Source organism: Aegilops tauschii, chromosome 3 (assembly GCF_002575655.3).
Source record: "Aegilops tauschii subsp. strangulata cultivar AL8/78 chromosome 3, Aet v6.0, whole genome shotgun sequence".
In the NCBI taxonomy this organism is placed as follows: Eukaryota; Viridiplantae; Streptophyta; class Magnoliopsida; order Poales; family Poaceae; genus Aegilops; species Aegilops tauschii.
The window spans coordinates 467,742,066-467,756,020 of NC_053037.3; the positions used below are offsets into that span (position 1 = coordinate 467,742,066).

General features: G+C 39.1%; 1 pseudogene; it reads right to left on the reverse strand.

The window, feature by feature from the left end:
• Positions 1 to 5,510: 5,510 nt before the first annotated feature.
• On the reverse strand, positions 5,511 to 6,121 carry LOC109768246 (phospho-2-dehydro-3-deoxyheptonate aldolase 2, chloroplastic-like; annotated as a pseudogene).
• Positions 6,122 to 13,955: the final 7,834 nt, after the last annotated feature.

Consider the following 13,955-nt stretch of genomic DNA (forward strand, 5'->3'; position numbering starts at 1 on the left):
CAACAAGCTCGTGGGGTACAGAGACGTTGGGAAGACGAGGAAAGGGGAGGACTTCAACCCAAGCCAGAGTCCTTTTGATCCAGAGATTGTGATGCTATCTGGTGGCGGGAGGTACTATGGCTCGGTAGCCATTGGGGATGGACTCATACGTTGTCCTAGAACTCTCCCGGAGATCAAGAAGCACCAGACGAGCTCCGATCCTGAGACAGGGCCTCGTCCACGGCCAATGGAGCTCGCCATCGAGGCTAGGGCCCAGGAGCTACTGGCGGAGGCAAACAGGCAGGCGGCGGAGAGGGAGAGGGACATGGAGGAGAGGACGGCTAATCTGTTGGAGGCGGAGAGGAACCAGAACGACGCGTCTCACCGGGCCCTATATGAGCTCCTCGTGGTAAGTTTCTCCTGCATATTAGCCAAATCATGCACGTAATGTTCATTTCATTGCTAATATGACTGACTCGTGAAAACAAAATGTGCAGACCGTGTGCCAGAACAACGGTCAGACCCCTCCGCCGATGCCCCAGATTGGTATAGCGCCCACGGTGAGTTTCATTTGAATGGTCATTAGTTACTAGTATTCACATTTGAGTTGCATCATGCTAACGAGACATTGCAAATGATCTTTGGTGCAGCATGCCTCCCGACAAGCATCGACCGATCCTTCTCCGTCTGGCACTAGCGCAACCCCGACCGGTCCTTCTCCGTCTGGCACTGGCGCAAACCCGGCCGATCCTTCACCTCCGTGATGATGGTAAGTTTTCCCAAGTGTTTTGCCTAACAAATGCATACTTAGCTTAAGAAATGACCTACTTAGCTCCAAAATGACCTATACTTAGCTTATTTTCCTCAAAAATGACATAATAACCTTACTTAGCTCCAAATTGACATATTTTACCTAGGATAGCTATAAAATGACCTATACTTAGCATTTTTTCCTCCAAATGACTTGATATGCTTAGTTAGCTAAAAATGGCATAACTACCTAGGCTAGCTCAATAATGATCTATACTTAGCTTAGCTAGTTCATTTATGACATAATTAGCTCGCTTAGGTAAAAAATGGCATAATAACCTTGGTTTAGCTCCAAAATGACCTATACTTAGCTTATTTTCCTCGAAAATGACATAATAACCTTACTTAGCTCCAAACTAACATACTTTACCTAGGATAGCTATAAAATGACCTATACTTAGCATTTTTTTCCTCCTAAATGACTTAATATGCTTAGTTAGCTAAAAATGGCATAACTACCTAGGATAGCTCAATAATGATCTATACTTAGCTTAGCTAGTTCATTTATGACATAATTAGCTCACTTAGGTAAAAATGGCATAATAACCTTGGTTTAGCTCCAAAATGACCTATACTTAGCTTATTTTCCTCGAAAATGACATAATAACCTTACTTAGCTACAAATTGACATACTTTGCCTAGGATGGCTATAAAATGACCTATACTTAGCATTTTTTCCTCCTAAATGACTTAATATGCTTAGTTGGCTAAAAATGGCATAACTACCTAGGATAGCTCAATAATGATCTATACTTAGCTTACCTAGTTCATTTATGACATAATTAGCTTACTTAGGTAAAAATGGCATAATAACCTTGGTTTAGCTCCAAACTGTCATATAATTAGTTTATTTTCCTCCAAAATGACAAAATAACCTTACCTAGCTCCAAAATGACCAATTTCAACTAGGATAGCTCTAAAATGACCTACACTTACCATTTTGTCCTCCAAAATGAATAAATACGCTTAGTTAGCTCAAAAATGGCATAACTACCTAGGTTAGCTAAAAATGACCTGTACTTAGCTTCTTTAGTTCATTTATGACATACTTAGTATACTTAGGTAAAAATGGCATGATAACCTTGGTTTAGCTCCAAAATGACATAGACTTAGCTTATTTTCCTCCAAAATGACAAAATAACCTTACCTACCTCCAAAACGACCGATTTTTAACTAGGATAGCTCTAAAATGACCTACACTTGCCATTTTGTCCTCCAAAATGAATAAATATGCTTAGTTAGCTCAAAAATGGCATAACTACCTAGGTTAGCTCAAAATGGCCTATACTTAGCTTCTTCAGTTCATTTATGGCATACTTAGCATACTTAGGTAAAAAAATGGCATGATAATCTTGGTTACCTCCAAAATGACATAGACTTAGCTTATTTTCCTCGAAAAGGACATAATAACCTTACTAAGCTCCAAAATGACCTATTTACCTAGCTTAGCTCTAAAATGACCTAAACTTGGCATTTTTACCTAGCTTAGCTAAAAAATGGCATTTTTACCTACCTTAGTTAGAAGAAGAAGATAAAGAAGAGGAGAGGAGAAAAAGAAAGAGAAGAAAAATTCTTCTTCTTCTTTTTCATCATCATCATCTTCTTCTTCTTCTTTTTCTTCTTCTTCTAGCTAGTCTTCTTCTTCTTCTTCTAACTTTCTTCTTTCCCAATTTGCAGATTTGCTTTAGATGAGGAAGCTTGCATTGATGGCGTCTACTCTTCTCCTTGTGCTTCCTTTTTGTTTTGATTTTGTACGATGAACAATGTGAAACTTGCGACCTACATATGTATGTATGGATGAAACCATTGTATGCTTGTTGTTGGATATGTTGGCTAGCTATATATGTTGCATATGGACTTTTGATTTGGTATGTATATGTGTTGGATGATCATATCCATATGGTAGGGGTATGATTTGGTATGTATATGTGTTGGTATGCTTGTTGAAAGTATTTTCAAACGTGTGTGTGTGTCTATATATATATATATGTGAAATTGAATAAATTTAAGAAAAAACAAGGGCTATATAGGCTCTTTGCCATCTGTTGGCAGACAGCAAAGAGCTTTGCCATCAGCCAGCAGACGGCAAAGCTGCCACGTGGCAGTTACCTGTGCAACTTGGGGGCATCTAGGCTGGCCTATTTGGGCACTTTGTCGTCTGCTGGCAGACGACAAAGATGCAAAGGTCTTTGTTGTCTGCCAGCAGATGGCAAAGCACGCCGTTAACCCCTTAACGGACCTAGGCTGCCACGTTTGTCGTCCATGCCCTTTGCCATCTTCTAGCAGACGGCGAAGACCTTTGCATCTTTGCCGGACGGCAAAGTGCCCTTTGCCATAGTTTGTTCAGCCGGATGTGGTGTTGTCTACTGGCTGACGGAAAAGGCCTTTGCCGTCCGCCATGCATGCCTTTGCCGTCAGCCATGGCAGACGGCAAAGTGCCTGTTCCTGTAGTGCACTAAACATAGGATGATCATATTGTACCTCCTTCCAATCAAGAAGCTCGTTCATGATATACAACGCGCGAGGAGCAGACAGGGGGCAGACGATGGAGGAGGAGCGCGTGTATATCACACATCTTCTCATGCTTCAATTATATGTGGACTAGTGGCTGGGACACGCCCCGGGCGCGTATCTTGAGGTGGTCCTGTGCGCACCTATCTTGCTTATGCACATTGGCATGTCTGGTGTAATCCTTGATGGCACTAATGTAAATTTATTCGAATTATCTGAATACAGGTGAATATGCTATCTTTGCTGACTTCAACCTCCAAAGGGGTTCTAGAATTTATGGCAAACTTGCTATTATGAGGATCACAAGTGCTCAAACGCGAACATATAAGAAAATTTTAGGTATAATAACAACAAGAGAAGTTGAAAGTAAACATATATGGTTTGGCCTCAAGTCCCATCATCCTAGAAACTTCTGAATCACCATCCTTGTGATAATTAACTAAAAATGATAAATGGTTGTGGGTGAGGAGCTTCTCAACCTTGCTCTAGAAACATATTTGTATATGTGAATTTGCTAGTCCCAATCATATGTGTACAGGCTTTTGATCCTTCTGTCTTGGTACCAGTCCATATCCAAGTTGACAAATTATGGCACAAACGCCGTATAATTTTTCAATATGATGTTATGCACTTTGTAGGTGCATAGAAAGATCAGGACCTGATTGTTGCATGGAAGCATGTCAAAATGTGCAACGCAACATTGATCAAGGTTGCTTACCTCGTGTCGTTGATGCCGTCGCTTGCACCCAAGGCCAGTGTGCTCGATGAAGGCCCACAACGTCCGGACCAGCGTAGCAAATCCACAAAATACCACTCTCATGACGCAAGAAAATGTCCAACACTGAAAATAATGTCTGTGGGTAAGAAACAGAAAGAGAGCAGGGCATGAATTATATGTGCAGTTACAAAAGAGAAAAGAAGAATTGCACAAATTCCAGCCAATTAGTGAGCTTCTATCAGCCCTTCATATTTCATGATATGCAGCTAGTGCATCTTATGTGAGGCAAATAAATGAGAACAAACAGTCAAACAGAGCACACAAAAAAGGGTATTGTCATAAATTTCACAAACTGACAACATCTAAAGGCTTAGAATCATAGAACTGTAGCTCATGAAAATCAAGATCTATATATCTTCCTACCTGCCCCGACCATAGCGTGAATATCGCCATTGAAGGTAATGACATCCCATCAGAATATGTGACTTTTTAAGAACAACTGTCAAGCAATCAAAGCACCCATGTCAAGTGCAATTAGCTACTCAAAAAAAAAGTAAGCATCAGACATAAGATCCTCCTAATATAACCCTAGACGACATAACATCATTGCATTGACAAAAAAACTTACTCGTCGGTTCTGTCTACTCGCTGGTTTGTCAATGCTTGTGGAACATCTCCTTTATTGGCATTCCCTCAATTAAAGTTTGATTGACATGACGATAATGGCCTGTGAAATTTTTGCTCAAGCAAAATTTGTGTAAACCATTTTACAGAAATTATTATGCAATAGAGAGCCGAATCAATAGAAATGTCATAAAACAAGCGATATGGAGAAATCTAGGAAAGTGAAAAGGTGTAACTAAACGGAATTACTGTGGGTGAAAATCAGAAGAGGCATTACTAAAACGCATAGCACATTCAGTATGTCATTTTGACAAATCGTGGTGGGCATTCTTCTAAAAATCAGTAGTGATGCTTCAAAAGAAATTCACTAATGCATCTAATTAGAGTCTCACCAACGCATTAGACAACGTGCTAGAAAAATGTCGGATAAGAGATGATGAGAAGTTCCAAAACCCTTATAGGCTAAAAAACGCTTATAGGCTAAAGAAACAAAATTATGCCACTTATTTTTGAAATGGGTATTGAAGTTGCAGTTCTAGTTCAATGTAAACAAATTTTATCAGTTTTAGTGTTCAAGTGCACTTCGGGGCTCTTGGCACTAATTTTCAGCAACACAACAGCTCTAGTGACAGAAGAATGCAAGAACTTGCATCACTGTCCGTCATGGCACCCCAATGAGAATCAAGAATCTGATTCATCGAGAAGCTTTCATAAGATTCCACTAGATGAACATCGTCCCAGTAATAAGAACATAAGAGTACATAAACAATAACCTATCTCCTGCCTTATCGTTATAAGGATATATGCCCAAGAAAATCAATAAGGGATATTTAAAAGGACAACGACTACAGCGTACCGCAATAAAATTCTACTACAAATTTGCAATAGCAAGACATAATTTTTCTCACCTGTCTCCCTGCTCATTGTGACCCACGAAATCAAGGTTCCATTGGATGACCCGCCTCATAGTTATGTAACCTCCCGTCGTGATAGCACGCAGCAAGTTGAGCGTCGCCACCGACTACGCGTATGTCTTGGTCATCCTATCTGGGACAGAGACACGGCCCTTCAGATGAAACGCGTCGCCCTTGACGTTGTTTCTCCTGTAACTGAGCAGCTTAACCCCATCCTTCTCTTCAAAGTTACCAGACCTCGGCTTGGCGAACTGGCCAGCCAACCGCCCCACCTACTATGCGCAAAGAACAGGGAATAGATAGGATCAAATCTCACAAATCAAATGACCAATAGGCATATCTGGTTCAATTCAATTTGATTTGGTCAATCGATTTGTACCTTGACGATGGGGACCTGGCAGCCGAACACGGGGACATCGTCCATCTGGTGCAGGACACGGAAGGTGCCACGGATGTTGTTGGCCTTGAACTCCTTGAAGCTCTCGGCATAGACCCCTCCCTGAGGATGAAGGAGCGGTGGCCGAAGTAGCGGCGCCGTGCGACGGATAGGAGGCACACCAACCATCTGTTCGTAGGCAAGCAAACAATACATGGTACAAACACAATATTTGTGTTACTGCATGAACTTGACAGAAGCATCATCATGAAGTTAGGGATTGGACTGGTGAGCACGTTGCTTCCCTCACGGCCAACAACGCTTGTGAGGCCTTGGCGAAAACCATGTTCTGTTGTCCTTGGTTTGTCTGCCTCTTGCATCTGAAAATGTCAAACAATACACAACACTTTCAGGAAAAGGTTCAGGAAACTATACAGGAAAAAGTTCAGGAAACTATATGAATTTTCAATACGTGATTTGGGAGTACAAGCACTTGAATATCTTCTTCTTATTAAATATGGAAATGGTGTAAACAAACACACAGCATCCAACGGGCAAGTACACCCCCAAAATCCACACATAATAGGAGCAAAAAAACGTCCATCGATCAGCCGAGGTCGGGGCCATCGACAGACTCTGTCCAGCTTGAAGACCACCCCCAAAATCCAAACGAAATGGTGAGGTGATGGCGGGGCGCCGAAGGAAGCCGCCGCAGGGGAGAGTGGGTGGGGGGAGGCGTCGTGGGGGCGGGGTGGGGGCATTCAGCGCTGACTGCACTTGTCGCCAGAGGAAGGCCGCAACTCTCCGCTGTCGTTGCTGCGACGAGCCTTCCTCGCCCGTCGACAGACGGCACGCGAGGGACGGAGGAGAAGAGGCGAGAGCGAGGGTGACGAGGAGGTCGCGTGCGAAGAAGGAGAGAGGGGATTGCGTGCTTGCCTCGGGGGGTGTATCTAGGGAGATATTTTCTTCTCTCCTAAGAAAATGACGTGGAGGCTGGAGGACGAGAGCCACATAAAAAGCCTGGCGCACCCAATCGACCAGAACAGTAGCCTCGACAACGTGGCTATCGCGAGACTGCACCCATCACGCGTAGCTTATTGTTACCGATGATGAGAGTTCCTTACATATTGGTGCAAACTCCCCTCCACTTTCCACGTGGGACTATATTACCACCCATGACATGAAACCACAAATGTGCATATGGAAATTATTCAGAAAATAATTGATACATGGGCCTAAAGCTCTTATGTATTTCAGGGATTAGATTATAGCACATGGATTTGTTACCATAAAGGGCAACTAAGTGAGGAGTAACTCCTATGAGGGAAGATTTTTCTATGCGTGATGCCGATGAGCCGATGCATGGTGCTCGTGGAACGTGCGACCAAGGCGCTCGCTTGGGACAGAGGAACACTACTATTTCTTTGGGTTTTATGTGGGAGCATAAGTGTACTATACACGAAGCGCACATATGCTATTATAGAGAGATGGAGTGCGGCGATTCTGCTCCCGGACTCAGCTGCACCCGCGCTGACAAAATAAAATAAAACAAATACTAGAAAAATTCAAAAAAAATTCAAAAAAAAAATTGGGTGGTAGATAATTTGATGCGTGAGGTTCGCTGCAGATTTCAACTCATTTGTACAATTGAGCAGCTCTCTGCAAAAAAGACAAAATCGGGGTCTGTAAAAAAGTTTACTGTTCATGCACTGTTTTTGACCCGATTTGTCTTTTTTGCCGAGAGCTGCTGAGATATCCAAATGAGTTGAAATTTGGAGCGGACCTCACACATCAAATTATCTACCACAAAAAAAATTGGATTTTTTTGAATTTTTTAGTATTTGTTTTGAATTTTTTTCTGACCGGGAGCAGATGAGCCTGAGCACCGATTTGGATTTTCGAGAGAGTATAGGTCTACTAATGCAAGGGGTATGAGTAGTCACATGAAGTACACGTGTGTTTATAAACATGAAGTGCACATATACTACATCAGAGTAGTACAGAGTACACTACCACATAAAGTACAAACGTGTTGCACTCGAGGAGTACATATACACTACACACGGGGCACACATTGACACCGGAGTTCAAGTACATTACATATGAGGTAAAGTACACCATGTCTGGCAGTACAAGTACATTGAAACAACAAGTTGCGTAAAAATTTGTCAAAATCTTTCAACACAGGATCTGGCTTGAAGATCTCGAGGAACACAACGGTGATAAAATTTGCAGTTTGATTTAAGAGAATTCATTTTGACATTGAATCTCACAAAAAAAATGCACGTACAATCAACCACCATCCATCAATCAGTGGATAAATACCTACCAAAAACCTCTCATGCCGCTTGTTGTCATCGGGGAAGTTTTGAGGGGTGTCACACCCCTAAAAAAAACATTTGGGTCACATGACCAGTAAATCCCTATTTGCCGCTAGCTGTGGCATGAGTCGCTGAAATGCAGAGGGGAGAGGAAACGAACAACTAATTGGTTGGCCCATTTTTAGGGTAACACAACTTTTCAAAAAATATTTTTTATAAAAACTGCGCTTGTAAATATGGAAAAGCGTTTATCTTTTTTAAAAGTTTATTTTTTAAAAAAAATGGTGTTTTACTTTTCACAAAAATGTTCAGGAATTTAAAATACGTCTTGAAATTTACCCTTTTTTTCATAAAAAATCTGAAATACAAAACAATGTTGATGTTTTCAAAAATTATTATAAATTTGAAAAAGAAAATGTGTTTTCAAAATATGTTGATATCAATTTTCAAAACATGTCCATGTTTTAAAAATATTCACCTTTTCCAGAAAATGTTTGCGCTTCTTCACAAATTTGTATTTTGAAAAAATAGTAGAAAATTTAAAATATTCACATTCTCAAAAGGAAAACGCTTGGCATCAACCGGTGGATTGCACGTGAGCATCCGCTGGCTCATTCGGACGACACGTGTCCTGTCCAAACGGTTCCTTTTTTTTCTTTCTTTCGGCAACGTGGCCCCTGCTCGTTGCTCACTATCGGCTACGATGAGTTTCTGCAGCAAGGTCTCTGTTGCAAAAAGTGCAGTAAGACCTCTATTGCAGAAAAGTTAAATTTGTAATGAGACCTCCGTTGCAAAAAAATACAACAAAACCTTTGTTGCAGAAAAGTGTAACAAGACCTCTATTACAAAAAAATGTCTTGCAAAAATTTCTGCAACATGACCCGTGTTGCAGAAATTTTCTGCAACACGACATGTGTTGCAATGATAAAAGGTAATGCTCGGTCACTCAATGCACCAGATTTTACGGCTCATGAGGCGGCAGATCTTTAAAAATATCCGCAGGCCGACGCGTTGCACCGCCCTTTTCAAAAACTGGTCACATCTTTTTTAAGATTGCTAGAGTACTGGTCAAGTCACTATAGTACACGTCCTGTCGGGTCGATACAGTCAGTCAATTGCTACGGTGTCTCGGTCGAGTTAGTAATTGGCCACCCAGTCGGGGCACGCCATGTGCAACACGTGCTCATTTGAAGGCGCCCCTATGTCACGCATTAAGCGAGACTGAGGAACGCCTCGCTGAAGGGAGCGACCAGTTGGGCCGGCCCAGGCGCGAGGGAAACAACAGCCACATTTTCTGTTCTTTTTCACGCTTTATTTTTATTCTTTCTTTCTTCTTTTACGTTTTTAATACTTCCAAATATTTAAAATAAATATATACCAAAATCACTATACATTAAAACATTTGAAACATTTTGACCAAGCATTAGAAAAATGTTAAATATATATAGACAAAATGTTTATCATGTATATGAAAAATGTACACCAAAAACAAATATGTATGAAAGAAATTAATTTTCTATTTAAAAATATTAATCAAGCATTTTAAAGACTGCTGAACAAGTTTTTGAAAAATGTTAAGCAAGCATTTGAAAAATGTTAAATCTGTATAGAAAAAATTGTTGACCATGTATTATAAAAATGATGAAACTAATCAGCTAACGTATATAAATATGTTAATGAAGCATTTGAAAAAATTGTTGAACAAGTATTTTAAAGATGCTAAATGTGTATACAAAAAATGTTGACCATGTATTATAAAAATAATGAAACTAATTTTCTCACGTATATAAAATATTAATCAAGCATTTGAAAAAATTGTTGAACAAAATTTGAATTTCTTTAATGTGTATAGAAAAAATGTTGACCATGTAATAAAAAATGATGTTTTTTCTGATATCTTATATATATAAATATTAATCAAGCATTTGGAAAATATTAAATGTGTTTAGGCAAAATGTTAATATTGCATTTAGAAAATATTAATCAAGCATATGAAAAATGTTAAAATGTGCATAGAAAAGAAATGTAGACTATGTATTAGAAAATGTTAATTAAGCATTTGGAAAAGGTTTATAAGTGTGCATAGGGAAAATGTTGACCATGTATTCCAAAAATGTTAATCTTGTATTTCAAAAATGCAATCAAGCGTTGAAAAATGTAAAACATGTGTATAGAAATAATGTCGACAATGTATTGAAAAAATGTTAAATTTGTATTGAAAAAAGGGTAAACGTATATTAGAAAATATTATTGACATATAAAAATGTAGAATGAAAAGCAAAAGAAACAAAGAAAACCAAAAAATTGAAACCGAAAAAGAAACAAAATAATCCAAAAGGACAAGGAAAATGAAAAATAAAACTGAGAAATAAAAGAAAAAAGAATGACAAAAATGGATAAGAAAAAAGAAAAGAGACCAAAAATGAAAAATACCTGAAGAAAACCGAATAAAATAGAAGAAAATGGAGAAAGAAAAGAAAAAAATAGAAAATAACTAAGAAACTCGTGTAAAACCAGCTATTTTCCTTATAGTAGGTCGCGCCCAAGTTATTTAGCGTGAATTTGATGTTGGCTCAGTGGCTATTTAAAATGGAGAAAGGAGTTCAAAAAACCAAAGGACAACATAAACAATAAAAAAAAAGAAAACTAGGGCCTTTTGCCTCAATTAGGGTGCGTTTGGATCCTAGGCAAGGCCTGTCCCTAGCCTTGCTAGGCAAGGGTAGCCATTTGGTAAGGCAAATTAAGCTAGCTTTTAAGGGCAATCTAGCCTGCAACTGCCACAAAAAACTTGCCGATGGAGGCGAGCCAATTCGGCTCTCCCGCACGGGCAAGAGAAGAGATCGTGGGCATTTTGGACAGTTAATACTTAATTTGTTTCTCTTCCAAACAGTCAGGCTTGCTTTTGACAACTCTAGCCGGAATGGCCTACATAAACCTAGCCCAGCTAAGCTAGGTGAGCTAGCAAACCAAACGTCCCCTTAGTGTTCGCCTCATGTCTATCCAAGAACACTACAGTGGTGCAGCGGCTAGCTGCACCAGGCTTGCGCCCGCTAATTCGTCCTGAAATTAGATGTGTAAAAAAATATACAATGTGTGGGAAAAAGGTAGACATCAAAACATTTATTTGAACTGAAATCATGTATTTAAAAAAGGTGAAATATGTATTAAAAAGAATGTTTATGATGTGTAGGAAAAATGTACAATGCTAATGAAAAAACTGTACATGTGTTAAAGAAAAGTAAAAAGGAAAAAAATACCAGAGAAAACTGAAGAAAGAAAGAAAAGTAAAAAAGAAAAACTTAAGAAAACCTAAGAAAACAGATGCAAAACAATTTTAAAAACAAAAAAACTTGCGCTGCAGCTACAATACTGGGCTGGCCCAGCAATGTGGCGCATGACCGAGCTCGAGCCAAACACTATTCGGCGCCTTAAGCGCCCGAATGCGCGTTCCTATATGGCGCATAGGGCGGCGCCGAGCGACCTGGCGCGCACCCCCTGGCGCTCTGGGCGTTCGTATGGGCCTGCCCATATCCTGTTTAGTTTTCTTTTTGTTTTTTCATCAGTCCTCCTTTTTCTTTTTCTTTTTCTCCTTTCTGTTTCCCTTTTTCCTTTTCTTTTTTCTTTTCTTTCCAAATTCGTGAATTTTTTTGTTGCAAAATCAAAAAATGTCTGTCAATGTGTAAAAATGCTCAATGACTCATAAAATGTACATAAAATTCCTTTTTTATTCATCAGATTGAAAAAATGTTCATCAAAATTTAAAATTTGTTCATCGAATTCAAAAAATGTTCATAAATTTCGAAATTTGTTCATCGATTTTAAAAATTGTTCAACAAATTCTAAATTTGTTCATCGAGTTTCAAAATTTGTTCATCATCGTTTTCAAAAATTGTTCACCACATTCAAAATTTGTTCTTTTTCCTGTTTTTCTTTTCTTTCAAAATTATGAAATTTTTTTGTATAAAATTCAAAAAATGTTTGTCAATGTGTAAAAATGCTCATTGATTCAAAAAAATGTTCTTAAATTTCCTTTTTTGTTCATTGGATTGAAAAAATGTCATCAAAATTCAAATTTTGTTCATCAAATTCGAATTTGTTCATCGATTTCAAAAATTGTTCACCAAATTCAAAATTTGTTCATCAATTTGAAAAAAATTCACGAAATGAAAAACTTGTTCGTCAATTTCAAAATTTGTTCATAGAATTTAAAATTTGTTCATCCATTTAAAAAAAAACTTGAATACAAATTTTGTTCATCGAGTTTAAAAAATGTTAATCATATTCAAATTTTGTTCATCAAATATTAAAAAAATGCTCATATAAATTTGTTCATCAAAATAAAGAAATTTTCATTAAAACTCAAAAAGTGTTCGTTATTTTGAAATCACAAACACTTTTTTTTATAAAATTCACTTTTGTTGAAATTTGGAACTTTTCTAAATTACGAATTAGTTTGAAGAAAAATGAAAAGCAAGAATAGTAATGAAAAACGAATTAAAAAAACTGGGGCGTTCAGCCCTGCTCATGGGCCGGCCCACTAGGGGCGCAAGGGAGCGGAGGGGTGCGCGCTGGCATGTTCGCCAGCGCGTCACGCGCAATATAGGAGCACCCCGCCCGAATTAGGTGTTTTTGCAAATAGGCGCATACCCCTCTCTGCGTGATGGGCCGTCCCATTTATCCTTATTTTTCTGTTTCAAACTGCAAAAAACTGCGGGCAGGTGACAATCGAACTCGCAACATCCTCCTTTCAGCTTAGCAGCGGTAGCCAACTACGCAACTACCTTGTCGTGATTCGTGAGATCCCTTTTATTGAGTTATTGCATCTTCTTTTGTTTTTTTTATATTCTATTTCCCCCTTTTCTTTTTCTTGTTCCTTTTTCCTTTGTTTTTCTTAAATGCATGATTTTTAAAAAAAATCTAGCGAACCTTTTCCCAATTCTTGAACTTTATATTCAAAATTGATGAAGTTTTCGAATTCCTGAACAATTTTTGAAAATCCGCGAACCTTTTTCAAATTAGTGAACTTTTTATCGAAATTTAAGAATTTTTTTCAAACCTGTGAACTTTTATTCAAAATTTGGTGAACTTTTTCAAATTTGTGAACCTTTTTATCAAAATCAGTGAACTATTTTTAAATCTGTGAACTTTTTGATCGAAATTGATGAACTCTTTTAAAAATTCGGTGAACTCTTTTCAAATTTGTGAACTTTTTTTAAATCTATGAACTTTTTCCAAATTCGTGAAAATCATTTTCATATTTTTTCAAATAAATAATACTGGGACTGAAACAGAGGTCTATGTGTTCTTTTGCATTGATAACATCAAAGCCATCGAGCTGCAGTGGTTTATTGCGGGAACTGCTCCAGCGTTTGCATTCTTGTTTGATTCCCACCACTTGCAAAATATTAGCGCTTTTTCCCCGATGTTTTTTTACCCAGCGATGCTGGGCCGGCCCATTACCGCTTGCCTTCGAGCGCCAGCTTGGCTTAAGCGGCGCCTTGGCTTAAGCGGCGCTGAAGGCGCCGAAGAGGAGCCCTCCGGGCTCGATCCCGGCGAGGAACCCGACCTAAACCAAGCCGGCCCATCCCTTCCAGGAGGCTCCCTTCGTTTTTCTCCGATTCCCGCAACGCGGAACCGACCCTGTCGGTCGCGTAAAACTCATCAAAACCCGGGGAGTCGCGCGCGACACGGACTTCGACCGG